The sequence below is a fragment of the Oncorhynchus gorbuscha genome, linkage group LG15 (assembly GCF_021184085.1).
Source record: "Oncorhynchus gorbuscha isolate QuinsamMale2020 ecotype Even-year linkage group LG15, OgorEven_v1.0, whole genome shotgun sequence".
Taxonomy (NCBI): Eukaryota; Metazoa; Chordata; class Actinopteri; order Salmoniformes; family Salmonidae; genus Oncorhynchus; species Oncorhynchus gorbuscha.
In genome coordinates, this window is record NC_060187.1 from 80,065,971 (window position 1) to 80,093,470 (window position 27,500).

At 47.7% G+C, this 27,500-nt stretch overlaps 1 pseudogene; it reads right to left on the reverse strand.

Annotated features, from left to right (window-relative positions):
- LOC123998175 overlaps positions 1–27,500 on the reverse strand; it is an 87,749-nt pseudogene that overhangs the window by 931 nt on the left and 59,318 nt on the right.

Below are 27,500 nucleotides of genomic sequence, written 5' to 3' on the forward strand. Positions count from 1 at the left end.
ATTACAGCCTTATTCTAAAACGGATGAAACCCCCCCCCTCAATCGACACACAATACCCCATAATGACATAGCAAAAACAGGTTTTTATTCATTTAAAACTTTTATACATAAATGTAAAACTGAAATATGACATTTACATAAGTATTCAGTCCCTTTACTCAGAGGTTTGTTTTCATCACAGATCTCTCTGTTCATCTTTCCCTTGATCCTGACTAGTCTCCCAGTCCCTGCTGCTGAACATTTTCCCCACAGCAGGATGCTGCCACCACCATGCTTCACCGTAGGGATGGTGCCAGGTTTCCTCCAGAAGTAACACTTGGCATTCAGGCCAGAGTGCAATCTTGGTTTCCTCAGACGAGAGAATCTTGTTTCTGTCACGCCCTGATCTGTTTCACCTGTTCCTGTTATTATCTCCACCCCCTTCAGGTATCGCTTATTTTCCCCAGTCTATTTATCCCTGTCTCTCTGTGTTAGTCAAGTCAACCAGCTGTAATGTGGTCTGTGTGTAGCTGGTGTAGAGAAGTCAGGCGCAGGACAGTAGACATGAGTAAATAAACGTATTTTACTCAAAATAAACAAATACAATACAAACTAAGCGAGCCCACATAAACGGACCATATTACAAAAAAACAATCACTCACAAACAAACATGGGGGAACAGAGGGTTCAATAATGAACATGTAATTGGGGCATTGAAACCAGGTGTGTAAGACAAAGACAAAACAAATGGAAAATGAAAAGTGGATGGGCGATGGCTAGAAGGCCAGTGACGTGGACCGCCAAACGCCCCCTGAACAAAGAGAGGGACCGACATCGGCGGAAGTCGTGACACCAGCGTATTTTTCCCATTCTCCTTTTGCTATTCTCTTTTTGATAGTCCTCCCGGTTTTGACCCCTGCCTGACTCTGGACTACTTTCCCGCCTGCCTGATCATCCTGCCTGCCCTGACCTTGACTCTGCCTGCCCTGACCTTGACTCTGCCTGCCCTGACCTTGACTCTGCCTGCCCTGACCTTGACTCTGCCTGCCCTGACCTTGACTCTGCCTGCCCTTCGGTACCGTTTGGACTCTGAACTGGTTTTGACCCTTTTGCTTGTCCACGACCATTCTCTTGCCTTACCTTATTGGATTAATAAATATTATAAGACTCCAACCATCTGCCTCCTGTGTCTGCATCTGGGTCTCACCTTGAGTCATGATAATTTCTCATTATCTGAGAGTCTTCAGGTGCCTTTTGGCAAACTCCAAGCATGCTGTCATGTGCCTTTTACTGAGGAGTGGCTTCCGTCTGGCCAATCTACCATAAAGGCCTGATTGATGGAGTGCTGCAGAGATGGTTGTCCTTCCGGAAGGCTCTCCCATCTTCACAGAAGAACTATAGAGCTCTGTCAGAGTGACCATTGGGTTCTTGGTCACCTTCCTGACCAAGGCTCTTCTCCTCAGATTGCTCAGTATGGCCGGGCGGCCAGCTCTAGGAAGAGTCTTGTTGCTTCTAAAATTCTTCCATTTTTTCGTACCCTTCCCCAGATCTGTGCCTCAACACAATCCTGTCTCGGAGCTCTACGGACAATTCCTTCAACCTCATGGCTTGGTTTATGCTCTGACATGCACTGTCAACTGTGGGACCTTTTATAGACAGGTGTGTGCCTTTCCAAATCATGTCCAATCAATTGAATTTATTACAGGGGACTCCAATCAAGTTGTAGAAACATCTCAAGGATGATCAATAGAAACAGGATGAACCTGAGCTCAATTTCATGTTTCATAGCTAAGGGTTTGAAAAGTTATGAAAATAAGGTATTTCTGTTTATTTTTAATAAATTATCAAGCATTTCCCCAATCTTTTTTCTCACTTTGTCATTATGGGTATTGTGTGTAGATTGATTAACATTTTTAAAAATCCATTGTAGTATAAGGCTGTAACGTATCAACATGTGGAAAAAAGGCAGTGTATATCTGATATGTCTCTATGAGGGACTGGAAAGACAAGAGTCCTCTTGTGTTACAAAGGTGACTAAACCCCTGAGACATAAAACTAATGAGAGACAGTATTTCCTCAGTTTAAAATATACTGCAGTCCACACAACTAACAGAAATCTTAATTTAATGAATTGCACACGCACGCACACACAGACCTACTTCTCTGGTTTCCGTTCAGATGTGGTGATGCTGAGTGGATGGAGTGGAGTGTGAGGCAGACTGATGGACAGTGTGTCAGTATTAGATGAGGTCAATGGAAGAAAAAACATGCAACAATACAACATGGTGGTTAGTAGGTGGCAATGGAACTGCAAACATACAATGGATCTGGGAGGGTCACTCAGATTACACACACACACACACACACACACACACACACACACACACACACACACACACACACACACACACACACACACACACACACACACACACACACACACACACACACACACACCCCCCCCCCACCCCCACCACACACCCACACCCCCCACACACCCCCACCCACACACACACACACACACACACACACACACACCCACACACACACACACACACACACACACACACACACACACACACACACACACACACACACACACACACACACACACACACACACACACACACACACACACACACACACACACACAGTGGTAGTATTACCTGAGGTGGCTGCGTAGAGCGGTGATCTCACGGGTCATGCTCTGGGAGCTGTCAGTCAGCTCCTCCATCTCTCTCTGCAGTTTACGTCTCTGGGCGTTGGAACGAGAGTTATCCTCCTCCACCTCCTCGAGCTGCCTCTTCAGCTGCCTCAGCCGGCCCATAGACTTATCCAACTGGAGAGAGGAGGGGGGGGGGGGGGGGTGTAGAGGGTGTGAGAGAGATGAAGAGAATGGTTCAAGTGGAAGAAGAGAAGACAATAGAAGAAGGGGGGAAGAGTATCAGAGAGGGCCGGAGGGAGACAGTTGGACAGATTAAGCACAGAACACGAGGACTAGGATTACATCCCACAGATTAAATTCCAGATGATTTTTGAGAGGGGGTCAGTATCAACTCTACCTCTACACTGTAGAGGGATTATTTTGTTAGGTATAATTTGGGAGGAGATAACCCCTACCTTCCCCTGGTGCCAGGGCTGGATTAGATTAGGATTGGGATTAGCAGGACCAACCACTCCCTTTGGGATGAAAACACACCCTACTGTATCACTCCATCTCTATGGTGAACTCAAGAGGTTTCATACCTGTTCTCTGTGCTGGTTCGTACTAGTTCTCTGTACTGGTCTGTACTGGTTCATACCTGTTTTCTGTACTGGTCTGTACTGGTTTGTACCTGTTCTCTGTACTGGTCTGTACTGGTTCGTACCTGTTCTCTGTACTGGTCTATACTGGTTCGTACCTGTTCTCTCTACTGGTCTGTACTGGTTTGTACCTGTTCTCTGTACTGGTTCGTACCTGTTCTCTGTACTGGTCTATACTGGTTCGTACTTGTTCTCTGTACTGGTCTGTACTGGTACGTACTGGTTCTCTGTACTGGTTCATACCTGTTTTCTGTACTGGTCTGTACTGGTTCGTACCTGTTCTCAGTACTGGTCTGTACTGGTTCGTACCTGTTCTCTGTACTGGTCTATACTGGTTCGTACCTGTTCTCTTTACTGGTCTGTACTGGTACGTACTGGTTCTCTGTAATGGTCTGTACTGGTTCATACCTGTTCTCTGTACTGGTACTTACTTGTTCTCTGCACTGGTCTGTACTGGTTTGTACCTGTTCTCTGTACTGGTCTGTACTGGTTCGTACCTGTTCTCTGTACTGGTCTGTACTGGTTCATACCTGTTCTCTGTACTGGTTCGTACCTGTTCTCAGTACTGGTCTGTACTGGTTCATACCTGTTCTCTGTACTGGTCTATACTGGTTCGTACCTGTTCTCTGTACTGGTCTGTACTGGTAGGTACTGGTTCTCTGTAATGGTCTGTACTGGTTCATACCTGTTCTCTGTACTGGTACTTACTTGTTCTCTGCACTGGTCTGTACTGGTTTGTACCTGTTCTCTGTACTGGTCTGTACTGGTTCGTACCTGTTCTCTGTACTGGTCTGTACTGGTTCATACCTGTTCTCTGTACTGGTCTGCGTGTCTCCTCTCGTCCTCTGCCTGCATCATCACCTCCTTCAGTTTTTTCTCTGTCTTCCTCACCAGCTTGTTGGCTATCGCTCGCTCTCTGGGGGGAGGGGAGATAGACTGTGAGTCATGTTTTATCCCCATACCCAGAACATACAGTCAGAATAGTAGTGGAAGAAGTTAGATGTTAGAGGGAGGAGATGGGAAGGAAAAGGAAGCGAGGGATGGGAGAAGTAAAGAGTGAGGAAAGTAACAAGGCGAGAGAAGAAGTAACAAGGCGAGAGAGGAAGTAACAAGGAGAGAGAAGAAGTAACAAGGCGAGCGAGGAAGTAACAAGGAGAGAGAAGAAGTAACAAGGCGAGAGAGGACGTAACAAGGCAAGAGAAGAAGTAACAAGGCGAGAGAGGAAAGTAACAAGGCGAGAGAAAAAGTAACAAGGCGAGAGAGGAAGTAACAAGGCGAGAGAAGAAGTAACAAGGCGAGAGAGGAAGTAACAAGGCAAGAGAAGAAGTAACAAGGCGAGCGAGGAAGTAACAAGGCGAGAGAAGAAGTAACAAGGCGAGAGAGGAAGTAACAAGGCGAGAGAAGAAGTAACAAGGCGAGAGAGGAAAGTAACAAGGCGAGAGAGGAAAGGAACAAGGCGAGAGAGGAAAGGAACAAGGCGAGACAAGAAGTAACAAGGCGAGAGAGGAAGTAACAAGGCGAGAGTGGAAGTAACAAGGCGAGAGAAGAAGTAACAAGGCGAGAGAGGAAGTAACAAGGCGAGAGAAGAAGTAACAAGGCGAGAGAGGAAGTAACAAGGCGAGAGAGGAAAGTAACAAGCGAGAGTGGAAGTAACAAGGCGAGAGAAGAAGTAACAAGGCGAGAGAGGAAGTAACAAGGCGAGAGAAGAAGTAACAAGGCGAGAGAGGAAGTAACAAGGCGAGAGAGGAAAGTAACAAGGTGAGAGAAGAAGTAACAAGGCGAGAGAGGAAGTAACAAGGCGAGAGAGGAAAGGAACAAGGCGAGAGAGGAAAGTAACAAGGCGAGAGAGGAAAGTAACAAGGCGAGAGAAGAAGTAACAAGGCGAGAGAAGAAGTAACAAGGCGAGAAAGGAAAGTAACAATGCGAGAGTGGAAAGTAACAACGTGAGAGGAAAGGAACAAGGTTTGAGAGGAAAGGAACAAGGCGAGAGAGGAAAGGAACAAGGCGAGAGAGGAAAGGAACAAGGCGAGAGAGGAAAGGAACAAGGCGAGACAGGAAAGTAACAAGGCGAGAGAGGAAAGTAACAAGGCGAGAGAAGAAGTAACAAGGCGAGAGAGGAAAGTAACAAGGTGAGAGAGGAAAGGAACAAGGCGAGAGAGGAAAGGAACAAGGCGAGAGAGGAAAGTAACAAGGCGAGAGAAGAAGTAACAAGGCGAGAGAGGAAAGGAACAAGGCGAGAGAGGTAAGGAACAAGGCGAGAGAGGACAGGAACAAGGCGAGAGAGGAAAGGAACAAGGCGAGAGAGGAAAGGAACAAGGCGAGAGAGGAAAGGAACAAGGCGAGAGAGGAAAGTAACAAGGCGAGAGAAGAAGTAACAAGGCGAGAGAAGAAGTAACAAGGCGAGAGGAGAAAGGAACAAGGCGAGAGAGGAAAGGAACAAGGCGAGAGAGGAAAGGAACAAGGCGAGAGAGGAAAGTAACAAGGCGAGAGAGGAAAGGAACAAGGCGAGAGAGGAAGTAACAAGGCGAGAAAAGAAGTAACAAGGCGAGAGGAAAGGAACAAGGCGAGAGAGGAAAGTAACAAGGCGAGAGAGGAAAGGAACAAGGCGAGAGAGGAAAGGAACAAGGCGAGAGAGGAAGTAACAAGGCGAGAGAGGAAAGTAACAAGGCGAGAGAGGAAAGGAACAAGGCGAGAGAAGAAGTAACAAGGCGAGAAAAGAAGTAACAAGGCGAGAGGAAAGGAACAAGGCGAGAGGAAAGGAACAAGGCGAGAGAGGAAAGGAACAAGGCGAGAGACGAAAGGAACAAGGCGAGAGAGGAAAGTAACAAGGCGAGAGAGGAAAGGAACAAGGCGAGAGAGGAAAGTAACAAGGCGAGAGAGGAAAGTAACAAGGCGAGAGAGGAATATAACAAGGCGAGAGAGGAAAGGAACAAGGCGAGAGAGGAAAGGAACAAGGCGAGAGAGGAAAGGAACAAGGCGAGAGAGGAAAGTAACAAGGCAAGAGAGGAAAGTAACAAGGCGAGAGGAGAAGTAACAAGGCGAGAGAGGAAAGGAACAAAGCGAGAGAAGAAGTAACAAGGCGAGAGAAAAAAGTAACAAGGCGAGAGGAGAAGTAACAAGGCGAGAGAAGAAAGTAACAAGGCGAGAGAAGAAGTAACAAGGCGAGAGAAGAAGTAACAAGGCGAGAGAAGAAGTAACAAGGCGAGAGAAGTAACAAGGCGAGAGAAGAAGTAACAAGCTGAGAGAGGAAAGTAACAAGGCGAGAGAGGAAAGTAACAAAGCGAGAGAGGAAGTAACAAGGCGAGAGAGGAAAGGAACAAGGCGAGAGAAGAAAGTAACAAGGCGAGAGAGGAAAGTAACAAGGCAAGAGAGGAAAGGAACAAGGCGAGAGAGGAAAGGAACAAGACGAGAGAAGAAAGTAACAAGGCGAGAGAGGAAAGGAACAAGGCGAGAGAAGAAAGTAACAAGGCGAGAGAAGAAAGTAACAAGGCGAGAGAGGAAAGTAACAAGGCGAGACAGGAAAGTAACAAGGCGAGAGAAGAAAGTAACAAGGCGAAAGAGGAAAGTAACAAGGCGAGAGAGGAAAGGAACAAGGCGAGTGAGGAAAGTAACAAGGCGAGAGAAGAAAGTAACAAGGCGAAAGAGGAAAGTAACAAGGCGAGAGAGGAAAGGAACAAGGCGAGAGAGGAAGTAACAAGGCGAGAGAAGAAGTAACAAGGCGAGAAAAGAAGTAACAAGGCGAGAGGAAAGGAACAAGGCGAGAGAGGAAAGTAACAAGGCGAGAGAGGAAAGGAACAAGGCGAGAGAAGAAGTAACAAGGCGAGAAAAGAAGTAACAAGGCGAGAGGAAAGGAACAAGGCGAGAGGAAAGGAACAAGGCGAGAGAGGAAAGGAACAAGGCGAGAGACGAAAGGAACAAGGCGAGAGAGGAAAGTAACAAGGCGAGAGAGGAAAGGAACAAGGCGAGAGAGGAAAGTAACAAGGCGAGAGAGGAAAGTAACAAGGCGAGAGAGGAATATAACAAGGCGAGAGAGGAAAGGAACAAGGCGAGAGAGGAAAGGAACAAGGCGAGAGAGGAAAGGAACAAGGTGAGAGAGGAAAGTAACAAGGCAAGAGAGGAAAGTAACAAGGCGAGAGAGGAAAGGAACAAAGCGAGAGAAGAAGTAACAAGGCGAGAGAAGAAAGTAACAAGGCGAAAGAGGAAAGTAACAAGGCGAGAGAGGAAAGGAACAAGGCGAGTGAGGAAAGTAACAAGGCGAGAGAAGAAAGTAACAAGGCGAAAGAGGAAAGTAACAAGGCGAGAGAGGAAAGGAACAAGGCGAGAGAGGAAGTAACAAGGCGAGAGAAGAAGTAACAAGGCGAGAAAAGAAGTAACAAGGCGAGAGGAAAGGAACAAGGCGAGAGAGGAAAGTAACAAGGCGAGAGAGGAAAGGAACAAGGCGAGAGAAGAAGTAACAAGGCGAGAAAAGAAGTAACAAGGCGAGAGGAAAGGAACAAGGCGAGAGGAAAGGAACAAGGCGAGAGAGGAAAGGAACAAGGCGAGAGACGAAAGGAACAAGGCGAGAGAGGAAAGTAACAAGGCGAGAGAGGAAAGGAACAAGGCGAGAGAGGAAAGTAACAAGGCGAGAGAGGAAAGTAACAAGGCGAGAGAGGAATATAACAAGGCGAGAGAGGAAAGGAACAAGGCGAGAGAGGAAAGGAACAAGGCGAGAGAGGAAAGGAACAAGGTGAGAGAGGAAAGTAACAAGGCAAGAGAGGAAAGTAACAAGGCGAGAGAGGAAAGGAACAAAGCGAGAGAAGAAGTAACAAGGCGAGAGAAGAAAGTAACAAGGCGAGAGGAGAAGTAACAAGGCGAGAGAAGAAAGTAACAAGGCGAGAGAAGAAGTAACAAGGCGAGAGAAGAAGTAACAAGGCGAGAGAAGAAGTAACAAGGCGAGAGAAGTAACAAGGCGAGAGAAGAAGTAACAAGGCGAGAGAGGAAAGTAACAAGGCGAGAGAGGAAAGTAACAAGGCGAGAGAGGAAGTAACAAGGCGAGAGAGGAAGTAACAAGGCGAGAAAAGAAGTAACAAGGCGAGAAAAGAAGTAACAAGGCGAGAGGAAAGGAACAAGGCGAGAGAGGAAAGTAACAAGGCGAGAGAGGAAAGGAACAAGGCGAGAGAGGAAGTAACAAGGCGAGAGAGGAAAGTAACAAGGCGAGAGAGGAAAGGATCAAGGCGAGAGAAGAAGTAACAAGGCGAGAAAAGAAGTAACAAGGCGAGAGGAAAGGAACAAGGCGAGAGGAAAGTAACAAGGCGAGAGAGGAAAGGAACAAGGCGAGAGACGAAAGGAACAAGGCGAGAGAGGAAAGTAACAAGGCGAGAGAGGAAAGGAACAAGGCGAGAGAGGAAAGTAACAAGGCGAGAGAGGAAAGTAACAAGGCGAGAGAGGAATATAACAAGGCGAGAGAGGAAAGGAACAAGGCGAGAGAGGAAAGGAACAAGGCGAGAGAGGAAAGGAACAAGGCGAGAGAGGAAAGTAACAAGGCAAGAGAGGAAAGTAACAAGGCGAGAGGAGAAGTAACAAGGCGAGAGAGGAAAGGAACAAAGCGAGAGAAGAAGTAACAAGGCGAGAGAAGAAAGTAACAAGGCGAGAGGAGAAGTAACAAGGCGAAAGAGGAAAGTAACAAGGCGAGAGAGGAAAGGAACAAGGCAAGAGAGGAAAGTAACAAGGCGAGAGGAGAAGTAACAAGGCGAGAGAGGAAAGGAACAAAGCGAGAGAAGAAGTAACAAGGCGAGAGAAGAAAGTAACAAGGCGAGAGGAGAAGTAACAAGGCGAAAGAGGAAAGTAACAAGGCGAGAGAGGAAAGGAACAAGGCGAGAGAGGAAAGTAACAAGGCGAGAGAAGAAAGTAACAAGGCGAAAGAGGAAAGTAACAAGGCGAGAGAGGAAAGTAACAAGGCGAGAGAGGAAAGTAACAAGGCAAGAGAGGAAAGGAACAAGGCGAGAGGAGAAGTAACAAGGCGAGAGAGGAAAGGAACAAAGCGAGAGAAGAAGTAACAAGGCGAGAGAAGAAAGTAACAAGGCGAGAGGAGAAGTAACAAGGCGAGAGAAGAAAGTAACAAGGCGAGAGAAGAAGTAACAAGGCGAGAGAAGAAGTAACAAGGCGAGAGAAGAAGTAACAAGGCGAGAGAAGTAACAAGGCGAGAGAAGAAGTAACAAGGCGAGAGAGGAAAGTAACAAGGCGAGAGAGGAAAGTAACAAGGCGAGAGAGGAAGTAACAAGGCGAGAGAGGAAAGGAACAAGGCGAGAGAAGAAAGTAACAAGGCGAGAGAGGAAAGTAACAAGGCAAGAGAGGAAAGGAACAAGGCGAGAGAGGAAAGGAACAAGGCGATAGAAGAAAGTAACAAGGCGAGAGAGGAAAGGAACAAGGCGAGAGAAGAAAGTAACAAGGCGAGAGAAGAAAGTAACAAGGCGAGAGAGGAAAGTAACAAGGCGAGACAGGAAAGTAACAAGGCGAGAGAAGAAAGTAACAAGGCGAAAGAGGAAAGTAACAAGGCGAGAGAGGAAAGGAACAAGGCAAGAGAGGAAAGGAACAAGGCGAGTGAGGAAAGGAACAAGGCGAGAGAGGAAAGGAACATGGCGAGAGAAGAAGTGTGAGGGGAAATCCATCAGAGAATGTGTGTGTTCCCCTCACTGTCTCTCCTGCTCCAGCTGCTCCTCCATGCCGTCCATCTTGGCCTCCAGGGCGGCAACACTGAGCCTGTGTTTTCCCCTGACAGCTCCCTCCATCTCCCCCAGCTTCAGCTTCAGCTCCTTGTTATGCCTTTCCAGAGCCTCCCTGGCCCCCTCAGCCTTCTGGCCCAGGGTCCTCTCTCCCTGCAGCTGCACCGTCAGAGTCTCCACCTGGGGAGGGAGGGGAGACAGAGGGATAGAAAGGGAGATTAAAACCAAGAAAATTGGACAAATGTAAATCGAGTCCCGTATACTGTGTGTGTGTGTGTGTGTGTCTGTATGCAATGCGTGCGGGTAAGTGTGTGAGAGTGTGTACCTGAAGTGTAGTCTTCCTGTGTCTCTCGGCCACTAGTTCAGCATTGCTTTGCTCCTCCTCCAACTCCTCCTCCAGCTGAGTGACTCGCGCCTCCAACCTCCGCTTCTCATCACACAGAGCAGACCTGAAAACACACACACCGTGAGTAATACACACGCATAATACACAGTAATACACACACCGTGAGCAATACACACGCATAATACACAGTAATACACACACAGTGAGTAATACACACGCATAATACACAGTAATACACACACCGTGAGTAATACACACGCATAATACACAGTAATACACACACCGTGAGTAATACACATGCATAATACACAGTAATACACACACCGTGAGTAATACACACGCATAATACACAGTAATACACACACATGAGTACACACACATACAGAAAGGAAAATAGAAAGAGAGACACTGACTTCCCGGTAGAGCTGTTGACGATCTCATCAGCCATCTCATCTCTCTCCTGCTGAGCCTGTCTCCTCATCTTCTCAGACACTGATAAATCCTATACACAGAGAGAGAGAGTCAGAGAGAGAGAGAAAGAGAGAGACAGACATAAGGAGAGAGACAGAGAAAGAGAGAGAAAGAGAGAGAGGACGTTAGTATCCTAAAACACAAGTTTGTGTCTTTGCAAATCTCTCACACACACCTCTGTAAGCTGCAGTAACTCCGCCTCCAAGGTCTGCATGCGCTTCTCTGTGTCTTTTGATTGGACGACCACCTCGTCACGGGCCAGCTTGGACTCATCCAGCTCACGAAGCACCTCCTTCATCTGAACCTGAGAGAGAACGAAAAGGAGGGTTGATTAAATATGGTTTTCCACAAGGCTCTGTGCTGGGACCCTTAACGTTCTCATTATAGCTGTGGTTTATATATCAGTTAACTGCACAGCATCTAATCCCAGACCGAGCAAGCAGCATTAGAAAGAAAGAGAGAAGGGGGGGTGTAGCTTACCTGCAGTCTCCGTAGCTGCCTAAGCCCCTCCTCCCTGCCGCGATTGGCTGTCTCCACCTGGGCTTCAGCCTCCTGTAGCTCTCCCTCCAGCTGCTTCTTGACAGACATGGCCTGAGAGCGTTGACTCCTCTCCTCCTCTAGCTGGGTCTCCAACTCCCTCACCTGGGGGGGAAGGAGAGAAAGAGAAGAGGAGAGGGGGATGGAAAGAAAGGGAACAGCAGAGAAAGAGAGAAGTTTAGCATCTAATCGAAATGAATAACTGTCTCCCCATATTCAGGCTTGATACACTCCTCTTCTTCTCTCTTCTCTCTTCTCTCCATACCTGTTTGTTGAGAGACCTCCTCTTCTCCTCTCCTTTCTCCTCCTTGGTGCTGATCTCTCTCTCAAACTGGGCCCTGAGTGCTTGGAGGGTGACCTCGAGCCTCAGCCTGGAGTTCTCCGCCTCCCCCAGCTCCTCCTCCAGCTCCTGGGTCTGAGTGCGCAGGGACTCTGCCTCTGTCTCCAGGGCCCGGCGGGAACGCTCCAACTCATGCACCTGACACAGGAGGAGAGAAATGTGTGAGATACATTTTCACTCTGTAATACAAATACACACATTCTCTCTCACACACACACACACACACACACACACACACACACACACACACACACACACACACACACACACACACACACACACACACACACACACACACACACACACACACACACACACACACACACACACACACACACACACACACACGTACATTCTTCCCCACGTCATCCTGTTGATTGACTAGTTGTTCCATGTCTATGCGGAGCTGCTTGTTAGATCTCTCCAGCTCGTCCCTCTGATCTTGGGCCTCCTGTAAGTGTGGATGGGAACAATGAAGTATCAACACTCACTATTATTTAGATGAACATGAAAACAACTTTTTATGCTGATAACTGGATAATAATGTGTGTAGTCACTCCAGTGGTACCTGCAGGGCTCGTGCCAGTGCCAGGGAGCGTGTCTCCTTCTCTCTACTGTCTGCCTCGGCCCTGTCTCTCTCCTCAGCCAGCCGGGCACTCACTGCCTTCTCCTCTGACAGGCACTGAGGGGGCAAAGGGCAGGGGTTACATCACGGGACATTATGTCATTATGGTTACCTCTCACCTTTAACCTCTAACCCCGGAACTCTGACCTGGTCAAACTTCTTCTGCCTCTTTTCCAGGGTGGTGCAGTTCTGTCTCTCTCTCTGCAGGGCCAGGGTCATGTCCTCTATCTCCTCCCTCAGCCTCTCCCTCTGTCGCTCCACACGTTCTTTCTCCTCCTCCTTCTGTCGTTCTCTCTGGACGGCCTGGTCTAGGTCTCTCTGCAGTTTCCTACGGGTCTCCTCTGCTGCCTCCACCGCCCCATTCACCTCCTCCGACTGCCTCCGCAACTCAGCTAGCTAGAGAGGGAGAGCGGGAGAGAGGGAGTGATGTGAGGAGGAAGATAGACTTACTGTAGAAGACAACTGAACATGTTTTATATTATAATCTAGAGGAAAGGTTTTTTTACACAATGATGATTACCTGCTGAGTGTGAGTCTGTATCTGCCTGGAGAGATCCTTGGATCTCTCCTCTTCCTCCTCCACTCTCTCCATCAGTCCATTCCTCTCCTCCTCCAGAGCTCTCACCCTGGAGCCCAGAGCCAGCTTCTGACGAGTCTCATCCTGAAGTAGCTCCTAAGAGTGAAACCAGGAAAGCGATCACGCTCTCTGTAGCCGATGTGAGTAAGACCTTTAAACTGGTCAACATTCACAAGGCCACAGGGTCAGATGGATTACCAGGACGTGTACTCCGAGCATGAGTTGACCAACTGTCTAGTGTCTTCACTGACCACCATAGTCCCTGTGCCCAAGTGTCTCCCTGACCAGCCATAGTGTCCTGTGCCCAAGTGCCTCCCTGACCACCATAGTCCCTGTGCCCAAGTGTCTCCCTGACCACCATAGTCCCTGTGCTCAAGTGTCTCCCTGACCACCATAGTCCCTGTGCCCAAGTGCCTCCCTGACCACCATAGTCCCTGTGCCCAAGTGTCTCCCTGACCACCATAGTCCCTGTGCTCAAGTGTCTCCCTGACCACCATAGTCCCTGTGCCCAAGTGCCTCCCTGACCACCATAGTCCCTGTGCCCAAGTGCCTCCCTGACCACCATAGTCCCTGTGCCCAAGTGTCTCCCTGACCACCATAGTCCCTGTGCCCAAGTGTCTCCCTGACCACCATAGTCCCTGTGCCCAAGTGCCTCCCTGACCACCATAGTCCCTGTGCTCAAGTGCCTCCCTGACCACCATAGTCCCTGTGCTCAAGTGCCTCCCTGACCACCATAGTCCCTGTGCCCAAGTGTCTCCCTGACCACCATAGTCCCTGTGCCCAAGAAGATCAAGGTAATCTGCCTAAATGACTACCGAACCGTAGCACTCACATCTGTAGCCATGAAGTGGTTTGAAAGGCTGGTCATGGCTCACATCAACACCATCATCCCAGAAACACTAGACCCACTCCAATTTGCATACCACTCCAACAGATCCACAGATGAAGCAATCTCTATTGCACTCAACACTGCCCTTTCCCACCTGGACAAAAGGAACATCAATGCTATTCATTGACTACAGCTTAGCATTCAACACCATAGTGCCCACAAAGCTCATCACTAAGCTAAGGACCCTGGGACCAAACACCTGCCTCTGCAACTGGATCCTGGACTTCCTGACGGACCGCCCACCAGGTGGTAAGGGTAGGTAACAACTCATCTTCCATGCTGATCCTCAACATAGTGGCCCCTCAGGGGTGTGTGCTTAGTCCCCTCCTGTACTTCATGTTCACCCATGGCTGCACGGCCAGGCACGACTTCAACGCCATTATTAAGTTTGCCGATGACACAACAGCGGTAGGCCTGATCACCGACAACGATGAGACAGCCTATAGGGAGGTCAGAGACATGGCAGTGTGGTGCCAGGACAACAACCTCTCCCTCAACGTGATCAAGACAAAGATGATGATTGTGGACTACAGGAACAGGAGGAACGAGCACGCCCCCATTCTCATCGACGGGGCTGTAGTGGAGCAGGTTGAGAGCTTCAAGTTCATTGGTGTCCACATCACCAACAAACTAACATGGTCCAAGCAAATCAAGACAGTCGTGAGGGCACGACAAAACCTATTACCCCTCAGGAGACTGAAAAGATTTGGAATAGGTCCTCAGATCCTCAAAAATTTCCACAGCAGCACCATCGAGAGCATCCTGACTGGTTGCATCACCGCCTGGTATGGCAACTGCTCGGCCTCCAACCACAAGGCACTACAGAGGGTAGCGTGTACGGCCCAGTACATCACTGGGGCCAAGATTCCTGCCACCCAGGACCTCTACACCAGGCGGTGTCAGAGGAAGGCCCTAAAAATTGCCAAAGACCCCAACAACCCTAGTCATAGACTGTTCTCTCTGCTACTGCACGGCAAGCGGTACCGGAGCGCCAATTCTAGGACCAATGGCTTCTTAACAGCTTCTATCCCCCAAGCCATAAGACTGCTAAACAGCTAATCAAATGGCTACCTGGACTATTTGCATTACCCCCCTTTTTTTTACACTGCTGCTACTCTGTTTATAATCTATGCATCGTCACTTTACATCTACCTACATGTACATATTACCTCAATGACCTCGACTAACCTGTACAGAAACCCTGCAGATTAACTCGGTACCGGTACCCCCTGTATATAGCCTCCACATTAACTCGGTACCGGTACCCCCTGTATATAGCCTCCACATTAACTCGGTACCGGTACCCCCTGTATATAGCCTCCACATTAACTCGGTACCGGTACCCCCTGTATATAGCCTCCACATTAACTCGGTACCGGTAGCCTCCACCCCTGTACCCCCTGTATATAGCCTCCACATTAACTCGGTATATAGCCTCCACATTAACCGGTACCCCCTGTATATAGCCTCCACATTAACTCGGTACCGGTACCCCCTGTATATAGCCTCCACATTAACTCGGTACCGGTACCCCCTGTATATAGCCTCCACATTAACTCGGTACCGGTACCCCCTGTATATAGCCTCCACATTAACTCGGTACCGGTACCCCCTGTATATGGCCAGATTATTGTTATTTTATTTTTTACTTTAGTTTATTTACTCAATATTTTCTTAACTCTTATTTTCTTAAAACTGCATTGTTGGTTAAGGGCTTGTAAGCATTTCACAGTAAGGTCTTGATAGGAATTTTATGAATAATGACTAAACAATATCTACATTTAAATAGAACTATAACTAATTGAACTCTACCCTGTTTTACAATATCTGATTAATAATGTTAGTTCATAAGGAAGGAATTATGTAGCATGAACAAGGAGTAATGAAACATAATATACACCCTTCCAACTAGGTTGGGGAGGAAATGGGTTGTGGGTTTTTAAGTAAGCAAAAAGGGTTGTTAACCAATGGTTGAACTGTATCAACTCAGCTCTGGGATGTTTAGATAAGGCAGTGAGAGCCTCCCTAGGTTTTCGTTATCTGGAACTGTCTGCTGAATAGTGATGGATAATGGTGAGACTTCAGAAGTTAATCTTGATGTGTGTGTGTGTGTGTGTGTGTGTGTGTGTGTGTGTGTGTGTGTGTGTGTGTGTGTGTGTGTGTGTGTGTGTGTGTGTGTGTGTGTGTGTGTGTGTGTGTGTGTGTGTGTGGGTTGTGGGTTGTGTGTGTGTGTGTGTGTGTGTGTGTGTGTGTGTGTGTGTGTGTGCGCTAGGAGGTTGGAATAAACTTTTGAACCTGCTTTGTCCTGGTCGATAGGAAGGATATTTTATAACCTATGGCGTCATATTGTTCGTGGTTCCATGGCAGCGCGCTCCGAGAATAAATGCTATTATATAATTTTGATAAGACTGGTCCCTGTCTATTTTATACAAATAACAAATAAGAACCTTACAAATTCTTAAAAACAGAGTGTATTTAATTAATAAACACATATAGGAATTATGAAAGTCCTGTGACAGGTCTACTACACCTGTTGTATTCGGTGCATGTGACAAATAAAATTTGATTTGATTATAAACAGAGGATGAAGGAGTAGGCAGTGTGTGTGTATGTGTGTGTGTACCTGAGCATCGTGGAGCTGGCTCTCCAGGCTGCTGACCTCCTTGTTGAGACGGAGCGATTTGGAGTCAGAGGAGGAGAGAGAGCTGGAGAGGTTCTCCATCTCAGACTGTAGCTTGTGCAGTCGCTCCTCTCTCTCCTCTCTCTCTCTGTCGGTCTGTGCGAGGCGTGCGGTCAGCTCCTGGAGTTGGCCCTCTGCCCTCTTGCGGCCCCTCTCACTCTCCATGCGGCCCCCCTGCAGGGACTTTAGCTCTGAGGCCAAGCTCACCCTCTCATCCTCTAATAGAGTCTTGGCCTTCTCTAGGGACTGACGGGCCTGGGGAGACCATATAACATCAGGAATTACTACATACATACCATACGCATAGAAACACCACGTTACAGACGTTTCAGTGACCAGTCTACAGAGAGAGAATAGCATGCAGGAGTCACTACCGACACTGTACTGAGGGAATAACACATGCAATATGCACAGAGAGTCACTGCATAGGCTACATTCTGTGTGTGACTCACCCGCTTGCTGTTGTCCAGTTGTTCCTGCAGGTTGTCTATGGCAGAGCAGTGCTTGACTCTGAGCTCTGAGAGCTGGGCCTCGTGACGTCTCGTCTCCCCCTCAACACACCTCTGGAGCTCCCCCAGCTCTGCCTCTCTACGAGACCTGAGTTCCTGCTGGGCCGCCGTGGTGTCCAGTGTGTCTTCCAGCTCTGTCCTCAAGGCCTCCAGCTCCTCCCCCAGGTCTCTCCTCTGTTTCTCTGCCCTCTCTCTCATCCCTCGTTCATTCTCCACTTCCTCCTTCAGTTCTGACACCTGAGACATGGCCTCTCTCAGAGCCCTCTGAGCCTCAGTCCTTCGTGCACCCTCCTCCTCCAACCTGGGAGAAAGAGAGAGAGAAGTCAAATATGGTGTTCTGCAAGGCACTGTGCTGGAACCATTTTGATTACCATTATCGAGAGAGAAAGCAGTTTTGTAACACTATGCAAATGAGGGGGTTGATATTTCCACTCTTCTCAAGGTGTGTGAATATACAGTATAGATGTCCTCTCACCTCCCCTGTAGGGTTGTGATATCTTTCTCTCTCTGAGCCAGGGTGCCCCTGAGTTCAGCGGACATTAGTCCCAGGTCAGAGAGCTGCTCCTGGGCTTCCACAGCTTCCCCCTCCATCCTCCTTCTCCACTTCTCCTGCTCCAGACGACCCTGCTCCTCACGCTTCAACCGATCTAAAGGAGCGAGGGGGAAGAAGAGAAAGAAAATAGAAAATAATTCATACCAGGACAAGTATCTGAAACAGTGTGAGTGTGCAGCAAGTTCATCAAATGTATGTCATAACGTTAAGTATGCATAACAAGTGCCATCAGCTAGGAACAAGCTTTACCTTCCAGGTCAGCAATGACTGCTTCCTGTTTGTTTTTCAGTTTGTTGAGACTCTTGGTCTTCTCCTCTTCCTCGGTCAGTGAGTCTGTCACCTCATTCAACCTCTCCTCCAGGTGCTTCTTCTCCTGAGAGACAGACACAACATGGATAAATGAAGTTCCAGCTGAGTCAACCCTGGGTTAGTCAGCTTCTATAAATCCCTTCAGTCCTGTCCAGCTGAGTCAACCCTGGGTTAGTCAGCTTCTATAAATCCCTTCAGTCCTGTCCAGCTGAGTCAACCCTGGGTTAGTCAGCTTCTATAAATCCCTTCAGTCCTGTCCAGCTGAGTCAACCCTGGGTTAGTCAGCTTCTATAAATCCCTTCAGTCCTGTCCAGCTGAGTCAACCCTGGGTTAGTCAGCTTCTATAAATCCCTTCAGTCCTGTCCAGCTGAGTCAAGCTTCCCTCAGTCCTGTCCAGCTGAGTCAACCCTGGGTTAGTCAGCTTCTATAAATCCCTTCAGTCCTGTCCAGCTGAGTCAACCCTGGGTTAGTCAGCTTCTATAAATCCCTTCAGTCCTGTCCAGCTGAGTCAACCCTGGGTTAGTCAGCTTCTATAAATCCCTTCAGTCCTGTCCAGCTGAGTCAACCCTGGGTTAGTCAGCTTCTATAAATCCCTTCAGTCCTGTCCAGCTGAGTCAACCCTGGGTTAGTCAGCTTCTATAAATCCCTTCAGTCCTGTCCAGCTGAGTCAACCCTGGGTTAGTCAGCTTCTATAAATCCCTTCAGTCCTGTCCAGCTGAGTCAACCCTGGGTTAGTCAGCTTCTATAAATCCCTTCAGTCCTGTCCAGCTGAGTCAACCCTGGGTTAGTCAGCTTCTATAAATCCCTTCAGTCCTGTCCAGCTGAGTCAACCCTGGGTTAGTCAGCTTCTATAAATCCCTTCAGTCCTGTCCAGCTGAGTCAACCCTGGGTTAGTCAGCTTCTATAAATCCTTCAGTCCTGTCCAGCTGAGTCAACCCTGGGTTAGTCAGCTTCTATAAATCCCTTCAGTCCTGTCCAGCTGAGTCAACCCTGGGTTAGTCAGCTTCTATAAATCCCTTCAGTCCTGTCCAGCTGAGTCAACCCTGGGTTAGTCAGCTTCTATAAATCCCTTCAGTCCTGTCCAGCTGAGTCAACCCTGGGTTAGTCAGCTTCTATAAATCCCTTCAGTCCTGTCCAGCTGAGTCAACCCTGGGTTAGTCAGCTTCTATAAATCCCTTCAGTCCTGTCCAGCTGAGTCAACCCTGGGTTAGTCAGCTTCTATAAATCCCTTCAGTCCTGTCCAGCTGAGTCAACCCTGGGTTAGTCAGCTTCTATAAAGCCCTTCAGTCCTGTCCAGCTGAGTCAACCCTGGGTCCAGCTAGGTCAGCTTCTATAAATCCCTTCAGTCCTGTCCAGCTGAGTCAACCCTGGGTTAGTCAGCTTCTATAAATCCCTTCAGTCCTGTCCAGCTGAGTCAACCCTGGGTTAGTCAGCTTCTATAAATCCCTTCAGTCCTGTCCAGCTGAGTCAACCCTGGGTTAGTAAGCTTCTATAAATCCCTTCAGTCCTGTCCAGCTGAGTCAACCCTGGGTAGGTCAGCTTCTATAAATCCCTTCAGTCCTGTCCAGCTGAGTCAACCCTGGGTTAGTCAGCTTCTATAAATCCCTTCAGTCCTGTCCAGCTGAGTCAACCCTGGGTTAGTCAGCTTCTATAAATCCCTTCAGTCCTGTCCAGCTGAGTCAACCCTGGGTTAGTAAGCTTCTATAAATCCCTTCAGTCCTGTCCAGCTGAGTCAACCCTGGGCTGAGTCAAGGTCAGCTTCTATAAATCCCTTCAGTCCTGTCCAGCTGAGTCAACCCTGGGTTAGTCAGCTTCTATAAATCCCTTCAGTCCTGTCCAGCTGAGTCAACCCTGGGTTAGTCAGCTTCTATAAATCCCTGGGTTAGTCAGCTTCTATAAATCCCTTCAGTCCTGTCCAGCTGAGTCAACCCTGGGTTAGTAAGCTTCTATAAATCCCTACCCTGGGTTAGTCAGCTTAAATCCCTTCAGTCTGTCCAGCTGAGTAAACCCTGGGTAGGTCAGCTTCTATAAATCCCTTCAGTCCTGTCCAGCTGAGTCAACCCTGGGTTAGTAAGCTTCTATAAATCCCTTCAGTCTGTCCAGCTGAGTAAACCCTGGGTAGGTCAGCTTCTATAAATCCCTTCAGTCCTGTCCAGCTGAGTCAACCCTGGGTTAGTAAGCTTCTATAAATCCCTTCAGTCTGTCCAGCTGAGTAAACCCTGGGTAGGTCAGCTTCTATAAATCCCTTCAGGCCTGTCCAGCTGAGTGAACCCTGGGTTAGTCAGCTTCTATAAAGCCCTTCAGTCCTGTCCAGCTGAGTGAACCCTGGGTTAGTCAGCTTCTATAAATCCCTTCGTCCTGTCCAGCTGAGTGAACCCTGGGTTAGTCAGCTTCTATAAATCCCTTCAGTCCTGTCCAGCTGAGTCAACCCTGGGTTAGTCAGCTTCTATAAATCCCTTCAGTCCTGTCCAGCTGAGTCAACCCTGGGTTAGTCAGCTTCTATAAAGCCCTTCAGTCCTGTCCAGCTGAGTCAACCCTGGGTTAGTCAGCTTCTATAAAGCCCTTCAGTCCTGTCCAGGATGAAGTAAGTGTTACAGTTAAATGCGGTCCAGGGTTTATACTGTAGCCAGTGTAACTATGGTTACCTTGCTGAGGCGGTCTCTCTGTTCTCCAGTGCTCAGCATCTCTGTCTCCAGACTCTTGACCTTGGTTTCCAGGGTAACCTTCTCCAACTGGAGGCGCTGTCTGGCCGACTCCTCCTCCTCCAACTGCTCCTCCAGATCCTGAGGAGGAGAGAGGGAGAGGGGAGAGAAAGAGGGAAATGGGAGGAGAGAAATGGGAGGAGAGGAGGAGAGAGGGAGAGGGGAGGAGAGAAGGAGGGAGAGGGAACAGAGAAGGAGAGAGGGAGAGGGGAGGAGAGAAGGAGGGAGAGGGGAGGAGAGGAGGAGAGAAGGAGGCAGAGGGGAGAGGGGAGGAGAGGAGGAGAGAAGGAGGGAGAGGGGAGAGGTACAGAGATGAAGAGAAGAGGAGTGACAGAACATTAGAGAGACTGAGAGATCCAGTTATTCAGCAGAGCTTCTCATCTAAAGTTCCAAAACAATGCTGCTCTCTTCCTCATTATCATGTGCTTCATGTCCCCTTCTCTGTCTTCCACTCTCCCACTGTCCTGTACCGTCACGTGCTGCTGCATCTTCTTCTTCTCATTGGTCATCTGAACGCCCCTTTCCTCCTCCTCCTCCAATCGTCCCTCCAGCTCCCCCAGGATTTCCTCCAACTCCTGCTTCCTGCTGACCAGTCTGGCCCTCATCTCCTCCGCCTCAGCAAACAGCTCCGCCTCCGCCTGCAGCTGGTCTGTCAGCACCGCCTTCTCCTCCATCAGCTAGAAACCAGGGATGAGAAGGGAGAAAGGGACAGGGAGGTAAGTGTTCTGGTCTCTCTACCTGCTGGTGCTTTATTATCAGATGTGTTGTACACACAGAGAGAGAGAGAGAAAGAGAGAGAGATAGATAAACCTCCAGATAGATAAATAAATCTCCAGAGAGATAGATAAATCTCCAGAGAGATAGATAAATCTCCAGAGAGATAGATAAACCTCCAGATAGATAGATAAATCTCCAGAGAGATAGATAAATCTCCAGAGAGATAGATAAATCTCCAGAGAGATAGATAAATCTCCAGAGAGATAGATAAATCTCCAGAGAGATAGATAAATCTCCAGAGAGATAGATAAATCTCCAGAGAGATAGATACACCTCCAGATAGATAGATAAACCTCCAGATAGATAGATAGATACACCTCCAGATAGATAGATAGATAAATCTCCAGATAGATAGATAAACCTCCAGATAGATAGATAAACCTCCAGATAGATAGATACACCTCCAGATAGATAGATAGACCTCCAGATAGATAGATAGAGAAACCTCCAGATAGATACATAGAGAAACCTCCAGATAGATAGATAGATACACCTCCAGATAGACAGATAGATACACCTCCAGATAGATACATAGAGAAACCTCCAGATAGATAGATAAACCTCCAGATAGATAGATACACCTCCAGATAGATAGATAGACCTCCAGATAGATAGATAGAGAAACCTCCAGATAGATACATAGAGAAACCTCCAGATAGATAGATAGATACACCTCCAGATAGACAGATAGATACACCTCCAGATAGATACATAGAGAAATCTCCAGAAAGATAGATAGAGAAGGGAAAGGTGTGTTACCTGTATGTGCTTCTTGTCCAGATCAGTGTAGTCCTGTTCCACTCTGGTCAGGTTGTCTTTGGCATTCTTAAGCTCCGACTCCCTCACCTGGATCTCCTCGTCCTGACGAGTCACCTGCAGCAGAGGCTTCACCTGGGGGGCACGGGTCACAGGTTAGGTCACATACCTGTCCTAGAGTGTGTATGTGTTTGTGTGTGTGTGTATGTGTGGGTATGTGTGTGTGTACCTTGGTGAACAGCCTCCACCATTGCCAGTTCCTGAGTTTGAGGTAGGCAGCACAGTTTCTCTGCATCACTCTCATAGCACTCAGCTGCTGCTGCTTCTTCAGGAAGGCCCTACAGAGAGAGTCAACACAGAGAGACACAGAGAGAGAGAGAGAGAGACAGAGAGAGAGACAGAGTCAACACAGAGAGACACAGAGAGAGAGAGAGACAGAGAGAGAGACAGAGTCAACACAGAGAGAGAGACAGAGTCAACAAAGAGAGAAAACACAGAGAGAGAAAACACACAGAGAGAGACAGAGAGAGTCAACACAGAGAGAGAAAACACACAGAGAGAGACAGAGAGAGTCAACACAGAGAGAGAAAACACAGAGAGAGAGACAGAGAGAGTCAACACAGAGAGAGAAAACACAGAGAGAGGGAGACAGAGAGTCAACACAGAGAGAGAAAACACAGAGAGAGAGAGAGACAGAGAGAGAGACAGAGAAAACACACAGAGAGAGACAGAGAGAGTCAACACAGAGAGAGAAAACACACAGAGAGAGACAGAGAGAGTCAACACAGAGAGAGAAAACACACAGAGAGAGACAGAGAGAGTCAACACAGAGAGAGAAAACAGAGAGAGACAGAGAGAGTCAACACAGAGAGAGAAAACACAGAGAGAGAGAGACAGAGAGTCAACACAGAGAGAGAAAACACAGAGAGAGAGAGAGACAGAGAGAGTCAACACAGAGAGAGAAAACACAGAGAGAGACAGAGAGAGTCAACACAGAGATACACAGAGAGAGAGAGTCAACACAGAGAGAGAAAACACAGAGAGAGAGAGACAGAGAGAGTCAACACAGAGAGAGAAAACACAGAGAGAGACAGAGAGAGTCAACACAGAGAGAGAAAACACAGAGAGAGACAGAGAGAGACAACACAGAGAGACACAGAGAGAGAGAGAGAGAGACAGAGAGTCAACACAGAGAGAGAAAACACAGAGAGAGAGAGACAGAGAGAGTCAACACAGAGAGAGAAAACACAGAGAGAGAAAACACAGAGAGTCAACACAGAGAGAGAAAACACAGAGAAAGAGAGACAGAGAGAGTCAACACAGAGAGAGAAAACAGAGAGAGAAAGACAGAGAGAGACAGAGAGAGAGACAGAGAGTCAACACAGAGAGAGAGAGACAGAGAGTCAACACAGAGAGAGAAAACACAGAGAGAGAGAGACAGAGAGAGTCAACACAGAGAGAGAAAACAAAAAGAGAGAGAAAGACAGAGAGTCAACACAGAGAGATAAAACATAGAGAGAGACAGAGAGAGAAAACACAGAGACAGAGAGAGACAGAGAGTCAACAGAGAGAGAGAGAGAAAACACAGAGAGAGAGAGAGACAGAGAGAGTCAACACAGAGAGATAAAACATAGAGAGAGAGAGACAGAGAGAGAAAACACAGAGAGACACAGAGAGAGAGACAGAGAGTCAACACAGAGAGATAAAACATAGAGAGAGAGACAGAAAACACAGAGAGACACAGAGAGAGAGAGACAGAGAGAGTCAACACAGAGAGAGCAAACACAGAGAGAGAGAGAGACAGAGAGAGAAAACACAGAGAGACACAGAGAGAGAGACAGAGAGTCAACACAGAGAGAGAAAACACAGAGAGAGAAAACGCAGAGAGAAAGACAGAGAGAGACAGAGAGAGAGACAGAGAGTCAACACAGAGAGAGAGAGACAGAGAGTCAACACAGAGAGAGAAAACACAGAGAGAGAGAGACAGAGAGAGTCAACACAGAGAGAGAAAACAAAAAGAGAGAGAAAGACAGAGAGTCAACACAGAGAGATAAAACATAGAGAGAGACAGAGAGAGAAAACACAGAGACAGAGAGAGACAGAGAGTCAACAGAGAGAGAGAGAGAAAACACAGAGAGAGAGAGACAGGGAGAGTCAACACAGAGAGATAAAACATAGAGAGAGAGAGACAGAGAGAGAAAACACAGAGAGACACAGAGAGAGAGACAGAGAGTCAACACAGAGAGATAAAACATAGAGAGAGAGAGACAGAAAACACAGAGAGACACAGAGAGAGAGAGACAGAGAGAGTCAGAGAGTCAACAGAGAGAGAGAGAGAAAACACAGAGAGAGAGAGAGACAGAGAGAGTCAACACAGAGAGATAAAACACAGAGAGAGAGAGACAGAGAGAGAAAACACAGAGAGACACAGAGAGAGAGACAGAGAGTCAACACAGAGAGATAAAACATAGAGAGAGAGAGACAGAAAACACAGAGAGACACAGAGAGAGAGAGACAGAGAGAGTCAACACAGAGAGAGCAAACACAGAGAGAGAGAGAGACAGAGAGAGAAAACACAGAGAGACAGAGAGAGAGAGACAGAGAGTCAACACAGAGAGAGAAAACACAGAGAGAGAGACAGAGAGTCAACACAGAGAGAGAAAACACAGAGAGAGAAAACACAGAGTCAACACAGAGAGAGAAAACAGAGAGTAAACACAGAGAGAGAAAACACAGAGAGAAAGACAGAGAGAGACAGAGAGAGAGACAGAGAGTCAACACAGAGAGAGAGACAGAGAGAGAAAACACAGAGAGACAAAGAGCGTCAACACAGAGAGACAGAGAGAGAGAGTCAACTCAGAGAGAGAGAGACAGAGTCAACACAGAGAGAGAGACAGAGAGAGTGAACTCAGGGAGAGAGACAGAGAGAGAGACAGAGAGAGAGACAGAGAGAGACAGAGAGAGTCAACACAGAGAGAGACAGAGAGAGACAGAGAGAGAGACAGAGAGAGAGACAGAGAGAGACAGAGACAAAGACACACACTAAAACACACCTGCGTGCGAGGAATCCTCGGGCAGCGCTCTGGAAGCGTATGATGGTGTCAGTGATCTTCAGGTCTCTCTCCTCCTCCAGGTGACCTAAGACTCCAGCCCTGAAGAACACTTTGCTCTGCCCAACTCTGAACAGGTTACGGTCCAGCTCCAACGCACTGATCTGGAGACAGAGAGAGGACGGATACAAAGTTGAAATCACTTCCATATATGCATGTGCTTCAACACATAGGGCCCTATTTTGGTAAACGACAGGACAGCATAGCTGTTCAATGGGACTCACCATGAGTTCACAGGCCTGCTTCCCGTCCATGAAGGTACGAGGGATAGCATTAGGAGTCAGGATCTCATACCTACAGGAAGAGACAGAGAGACTGGGACTGTGTTCTCTACATGACAACGTCAACTGACAGGCGAATGTGTGTTTCTGTGGCTGTGAGACAAATGGTTACGATAGCCATCACTGTGGATGTTAAGTGTTTCCTCTTGCCAGACACACACACACACACACACACACACACACACACACACACACACACACACACACACACACACACACACACACACACACACACACACACACACACACACACACACACACACACACACACACACACACACACACACACACACACACACACACACACACACACCCTTGCCCCATGTTACCTCTGTCTGAACTCCTGGAAGGGGATGCGGTTGGGGAAGCCCTGTCTGCAGATACGGATCCCCTCTAAGACTCCATTACACCTCAGCTGGTCCAGAACAAGATGGGGAGTCAGCTTACCAGACTGACAGACAGAGAGAGAGAGAGAGAGAGAGAGAGAGAGAGAGAGAGAGAGAGAGAGAGAGAGAGAGAGAGAGAGAGAGAGAGACTTCACAAAATGGGACGAACACCAAATTGAGACTCTGCATGCAGAATTCTGCAAAAATATCCTCCGTGTGCAACGTAGAACACCAAATAATGCAGGCAGAGCAGAATTAGGCCGATACCCACTAATGATCAAAATCCAGAAAAGAGCTGTTAAATTCTACAACCACCTAAAAGGAAGCGATTCCCAAACCTTCTTTAACAAAGTCATCACCTACAGAGAGATGAACCTGGAGAAGAGTCCCCTAAGCAAGCTGGTCCTGGGTCTCTGCTCACAAACACAAACACACCCCACAGAGCCCCAGGACAGCAGCACAATTAGACCCAACCAAATCATGAGAAAACAAAAAGATAATTACTTGACACATTGGAAAGAATTAACAAAAAAACAGAGCAAACTAGAATGCTATTTGGACCTACACAGAGAGTACACAGCGGCAGAATACCTGACCACCGTGACTGACCCAAACTTAAAGAAAGCTTTGACTATGTACAGATTCAGTGAGCATAGCCTTGCTATTGAGAAAGGCCGCCGTAGGCAGACATGGCTCTCAAGAGAAGACAGACTATGTGCACACTACCAACAAAATGAGGTGGAAACTGAGCTGCACTTCCTAACCTCCTGTCCAATGTATGACCATATTAGAGAGACATATTTCCCTCAGATTACACAGATCCACAAAGAATTCGAAAACAAATCCAATTTTGATAAACTCCCATATCTACTGGGTGAAATTCCACAGTGTGACATCACAGCAGCAAGATGTGTGACCTGTTGCCACGAGAAAAGGGCAACCAGTGAAGAACAGACAAATACAACCCATATTTATGCTTATTTATTTCCCTTGTGTACTTTAACCATTTGTACATTGTTACAACACTGTATATATAATATGACATTTGTAATGTCTTTATTGTTTTGAAACTTCTGTATGTATAATGTTTACTGTTAATTTTTATTGTTTATTTCACTTTTGTATAATATCTACCTCACTTGCATTGGCAATGTTAACAGATGTTTCCCATGCCAATAAAGCCCCTTGAATTGAATTGACAGACAGACAGACAGACAGACAGACAGACAGACAAGACAGGCGGATGGACGGACGGACGGACGGACGGAGGGAGGGAGGGAGGGAGGGAGGGGGAGGGAGGGAGGGAGGGAGGGAGGGAAAGAGAAAGAGAGAGAGGGAGATGAAAGACAGACACAGAGAGAGGCACAGAGAGACAGACACAGAGAGACAGGCAGAGAGAGTAGGGTTATGACCTGTGGTTGAATATATAGTCTGTCTGTTTGAGAGATAGAGGGAGATGAAAGACAGACACAGAGAGAGGCACAGAGAGACAGACACAGAGAGACAGACACAGAGAGACAGTCAGAGAGACAGTCAGAGAGAGTAGGGTTATGACCTGTGGTTGAATATATAGTCTGTCTGTTTGAGAGATAGAGGGAAATCAATCAATAGCCTGCATCCTAACCCTCCCCTCCCTTCTCCCCCTCCTCCTCTCCTCTCCTCCTCTCCT